The sequence below is a fragment of the Chiloscyllium plagiosum genome, unplaced genomic scaffold (genome assembly GCF_037043375.1).
Source record: "Chiloscyllium plagiosum isolate Xiang-an unplaced genomic scaffold, Cpla_swu_hap1 HiC_scaffold_27, whole genome shotgun sequence".
NCBI lineage: Eukaryota > Metazoa > Chordata > Chondrichthyes > Orectolobiformes > Hemiscylliidae > Chiloscyllium > Chiloscyllium plagiosum.
In genome coordinates this window covers 8,452,503-8,458,247 of record NW_028270165.1, presented here as the reverse complement: position 1 = coordinate 8,458,247, position 5,745 = coordinate 8,452,503, and positions in this window count along the sequence as shown.

Here is a 5,745-nt window from a genome sequence, read left to right as displayed (position 1 = left end):
ACTCAAACCTCACACCTTCCATACATTGTCTGAGCTGTTGCCTCTTTTTATAAAATAGAGTCATAGAATCTTAGAGATGTACAGCATGGAAACAGACCCTACGGTCCAATCCGTGTATGCCGACCAGACATCCCAACCCAATCTAATCCCACCTGCCAACACCCAGCACATATCCCTCCAAACCCTTCCTATTTACATACCCATCCAAATGCCTCTTAAATGTTACAATTGTACCAGCCTCCACCACATCCTCTGGCAGCTCATTCCATACACGTACCACCCTCTGCATGAAAAAGTTGCCGCTTATGTCTCTTTTATATCTTTCCCCTCTCACCCAAAATGAATGCCCTCTAGTTCTGGACTCCCCAATCCCAGGGAAAAGACTTTGTCTATTTATCCTATCCATGCCCCTCATAATTTTGTAAACTTCGAGAAGGTCACCCCTCAGCCTCCAACGCTCCAGGGAAAACAGCCCATCCTGTTCAGCCTCTCCCTATAGCTCAAATCCTCCAACCTGGCAACATCCTTGTAAAGGAGAAAGTGAGGTCTGCAGATGGTGGAGATCAGAGCTGAAAATGTGTTGCTGGAAAAGCGCAGCAGGTCAGGCAGCATCCAGGGAACAGGAGAATCGACGTTTCGGGCATAGGCCCTTCTTCAGGAATGAGGAAAGTTTGTCCAGCAGGCTAAGATAAAAGGTAGAGAGGAGGGACTTGCGGGAGGGGTGTCGGAAATGCGATAGGTGGAAAGAGGTCAAAGTGAGGGTGATAGGTCAGACTGGGGTGTAGGCGGAGAGGTCAGGAAGAAGATTGCAGGTTAGGAAGGCGGTGCTGAGTTCGATGGATTTGACTGAGACAAGGTGGGGGGAGGGGAAATGAGGAAACTGGTGAAATCCGAGTTCATCCCTTGTGGTTGGAGGGTTCCTAGACGGAAGATGAGGCGCTCTTCCTCCAACCGTCGTGTTGTTGTGGTCTGGCGATGGAGGAGTCCAAAGACCTGCATATCCTTGGTGTTGTGGGAGGGGGAGTTGAAGTGTTGAGCCACAGGGTGGTTGGGTTGGTTGGTCCGGGTGTCCCAGAGGTGTTCTCTGAAACGCTCCGCAAGTAGGCGGCCTGCCTCCCCAATATAGAGGAGGCCACATCGGGTGCAGAGGATGCAATAGATGATATGTGTGCAGGTGCAGGTGAATCTGTGGCGGATATGGAAGTTTCCTTTGGGGCCTTGGAGGGAGGTGAGGGGGGAGGAGTGGGCGCAAGTCTTGCACCTCCGGCGGTTGCAGAGGAAGGTGCCGGGAGTGGAGGTTGGGTTGGTGGGGGGTGTGGATCTGACGAGGGAGTCACGGAGGGAGTGGTCTTTACGGAATGCTGATAGGGGAGGGGAGGGAAATATATCCTTGGTGGTGGGGTCCGTTTGGAGGTGGCGGAAATGATGGCGGATGATGCGCTGTACATGGAGATTGGTGGGGTGGTAGGTGAGGACCAGTGGGGTTCTGTCCTGGTGGCGGGTGGAGGGGCGGGGATCAAGGGCGGAGGAGCGGGAAGTGGAAGAGATGCGGTGGAGGGCATCGTCGACTACGTCGGGGGGGAAGAATTGCGGTCCTTGAAGAAGGAGGCCATCTGGGTTGTACGTTTTTGGAACTGGTCCTCCTGGGAGCAGATGCGGCGGAGACGAAGGAATTGGGAGAATGGGATGGCGTTTTTACAGGGGGCAGGGTGGGAGGAGGTGTAGTCCAGGTAGCTGTGGGAGTCGGTCGGTTTGTAGTAGATGTCCGTGTTGATTCGGTCACCTGAGATAGAAATAGAAAGGTCGAGGAAGGGGAGGGAGGAATCTGAGACTGTCCAGATGAATTTGAGGTCGGGGTGGAAGGTGTTAGTGAAGTGGATGAACTGTTCAACCTCCTCGTGGGAGCACGAGGCAGTGCCGATACAGTCATCGATGTAGCGGAGGAAAAGGGTGGGGGGTGGGGCCAGTGTAGTTGCAGAAGATGGACTGTTCCACATAACCTAAGAAGAGGCAGGCATAGCTGGGGCCCATGCGGGTGCCCATGGCTACTCCTTTCGTTTGGAGGAAGTGGGAGGATTGGAAAGAGAAGTTGTTCAGGGTGAGGAACAGTTCAGTCAGTCGAAGGAGGGTGTCAGTGGAAGGGTACTGGTTGGTACAGCGGGAAAGGAAGAAGCGGAGGGCTTTGAGTCCTTCGTGATGGGGGATGGAGGTGGACAGGGACTGGTTGTCCATGGTGAAGATAAGGCATTGGGGACCGGGGAAGTGAAAATCATGGAGGAGGTGGAGGGCATGGGTGGTGTCCCGAATGTAGGTGGGGAGTTCTTGGACTAAGGGGGACAGGACCGTGTCGAGGTGTGCGGAGACGAGTTCGGAGGGGCAGGAGCAGGCAGACACAATGGGTCGGTCGGGGCAGTCAGGTTTGTGGATTTTGGGCAGGAGGTAGAAGCGGGCGGTGCGGGGTTGTGGGACTCTGAAGTTGGAGGCGGTGGATGGGAGATCCCCCGAGGTGATGAGGTTATGGATGGTCTGGGAGATGATGGTTTGGTGGGGGGGGGTGGGGTCATGGTCAAGGGGGCAGTAGGAGGAGGTATCTGCGAGCTGGCGTTTGGCCTCAGCAGTATAAAGGTTGGTGCGCCAAACTACTACCGCGCCTCCCTTGTCTGCTGGTTTGATAGTGAGGTTGAGGTTGCAACGGAGGGAGTGGAGGGCTGCACGTTCTGAGGGTGAGAGGTTGGAGTGGGTGAGAGGGCTCGGGGAGTTCAGGTGGCGGTTAATATCGCAGCGGCGGTTGGCTATGAAGAGGTTGAGGGCAGGTAGGAGGCCAGCACGGGGTGTCCAGGTGGATGGGGTGTGTTGGAGGCGTGAGAACATACTTGTAAATCTTTTCTGAACCCTTTCAAGTTTCACATCTTTCCGATAGGAAGGACACCAGAATTGCACGCAATATTCCAACAGTGGGCTAACCAATGTCCTGAACAGCTGCAACATGACCTCCTAACTCCTGTACTCAATACTCTGACCAATAAAGGTAAGTATACCAAACGCCTTCTTCACTATCCTATCTACCTTAAATTATCTCGAGGATGTGACTTAAAAGAAGTTCTGGGATTTGCATATTAATGAACCGAAACCTGCAACCCATTATAAAATGTGAAAGACTTAACAGCAATCTTGGTTTGTTCAATATATCATTTCAGTTGCATGACACTAATCTTTTGCTATAAATTCTGTATCTTACGACCCTGCTCCACAGCAGCGCTCTGAAAGCTAGTGCTTCCAAATAAACCTGTTGGACTATATCTTGGTGTTATGTGATTTTTAACGTTGTTTCTCATGAACACAGCCACAACACTTCCGGCTGCTGCCAGTAAACATTAGAATGCTGATGAAACGATGCAGTACCTGCAGAGATGAAAATCTTAACAGTTTCTAACGATACTTGCTACTGATTCACTGCTCCTTCTGATACACGACTTTGGTAACTTAGTGCTGGAAGCTGAGTGAGCAGCTTTAAAACAGAAACCTGTTGGATTTTATATCTTTCAATGTCTGAGTCCTAATTTAGGTAACCTTTATTGCGACCCAACTTTGATACAGCTTCATGATCTCCCCAGCAAAAAAATTACAAAAAGTAGCTTTCCTTTTCTTCAACAGCTGAATTTCAAAGCACACACACACACACCTGACCTCCCCTACCACCCCAGTTGCTTTACTATTGGTAAGCACTGAGGTGTTCCTTTGTAACTGGATCCTTGGTACAGTCTTAATCCGGCGGAAGTAATGCCTCACTCAGCAATTTAAGCCCATATACTGTATCCAAGTAAGTTTCTCCCCACTCATTTTCTGGGGGCAGGAGTGGGGACAGGGGATTTAAACTCGACCACATTACTGAGAGTTTGCAGTCATGTGTAGGCCAGACCGGGTAAAGGATGCATCTGGGACGACTGAGTGAATCCTTTCCCACAACAGCAGTTTCCTTCCCTAAAAAAATCATGAGTGAATCAGATGAGGATGTTTTCCCGGTGAAAATGGTTTCGTCATTAGATTCTGATCTCCAGATTTCTGACCAAATTCCAATCTCCCATCTGCCGCGGTGGTGTTCAATCCTGGGAGTTCTCAGAGTGGAGTCGGTAATCCCATTGATAATACCACTCTGCCATTGCTCCTTCGATCCCAGTGATGGCACATGAACTCATGAACCCCTTCCTGCAGTGACAGTAGGTGAACGGCCTCTCCCCAGTGTGGACCCAAGGATGTTTCAGCAGGCCAGGAGAATTGATGAATGTATTCCTGCACTTGGAGCAAGTGAATGGCTTCTTTCTGGTGTGAACATGCCAGTGCATCAGCTGGTTGCACAGCCAACTGAATCCCTTCCCACACACAGAGCAGGAGAATGGCCTCTCCCCTGGGTGAATGCTTCGATGAGTCTCTAGCACTGATGGGGAAGAGAACCCTTTCCCACAATCCCCACATTTCCAAAGTTTCCCCATGGGGAGAGCTTTCCTTGTGTCGCTCTGGGTTTGAAATTACCAACAGAATGGGTACACAGTCTCTCTCCAGTGTGAGGGGTGAGACTTTGATTCCCCAAACTGAGTAACTGGTTTCAAGGTGACTGCTTACCCAGTCTGCTAAACCTCTCCTCATAAGACAATCCTCTTCATGCCAGGAAGAGTTGAGTGAACCTTCTCTGAACTGCTTCCAATACAGGTACATCCCTCCTGAAGGAAATGACCCAGAAATGCACAGAATATTTGAGCAGTGGTCTCACCAATACCATGAGCAGCTGGAACAAGCCCTCTCATTCTATAAACTCTACCCCACTTACATCTCCTGCAAAGTCAACAAGTTAACCTCAGAATGAGAAAATAAATGGAAAAGGAGCGTGAGAAAGAAGTGTGTGGTACTCACAGATATCATACAGAGGAAGGAAGTAGCAGTCCAGGGTGAAGCTCAATCTTCATTCAGAGAGAGATTCGCAGCAGCAGCACCTTCAGGAACTCATGGTCCAACTTCTGCAATCAGACAATAGGGGGTTCTGATTGACAGGAAGACCTAACAGCCTTCCGGTACTCCAGGAATTCCAATTGGTCAATCTCCAGGCACAGCTCACAATGGTCTTTATGATGCGAGGGCGGTTGACCAATGCGAGACAGGCAGTTTAAAATACATGGACATCACTGGCTGGCACTGCGGCTGCAAGGCCTTCAAATTGCTTCCTCTCCTGGGGTCCCGACAGGTACCCCTCCAGTGACATACTCATTCATTTGGCTGAACTGGTTCTCACCCTCAATAATTTCGCCTTTGAGTCCTCCCACTTTCGCCAGACCAAAGGGGTAGCCACGGGCACAGGCGTGGGCACCAACTATGCCTGTCTCTTCGTCGGGTACACAGAAAAGTCAGTCTTCCGCAGCTACACCGGGACCATTCCCCACCTTTTCATCCGCTACATTGACGACTGTATCAGTGCCACCTCGTCCTCGCACGAGGAGGTTGAACACTTCATCAATTTCAACAACACATTCCACATTTCGGTCAGCTTCAATTAAACTTCGTTACTTTTCGGTTTAAAAAAAAATTCCAATTGCTTAAGATTCGTTTATTTTGGGGTCGCGACATTCAAACTTCGTGACTTTTCGGTTTAAAGAAACTCCGATTGCCTTCGTATATTTTCGGGTTCGCGTCGTTAAACTTCGTTACTTTTCGGGTTTTAAAAGAACTCCGATTGCCTTAACTTCGTTTATTTTC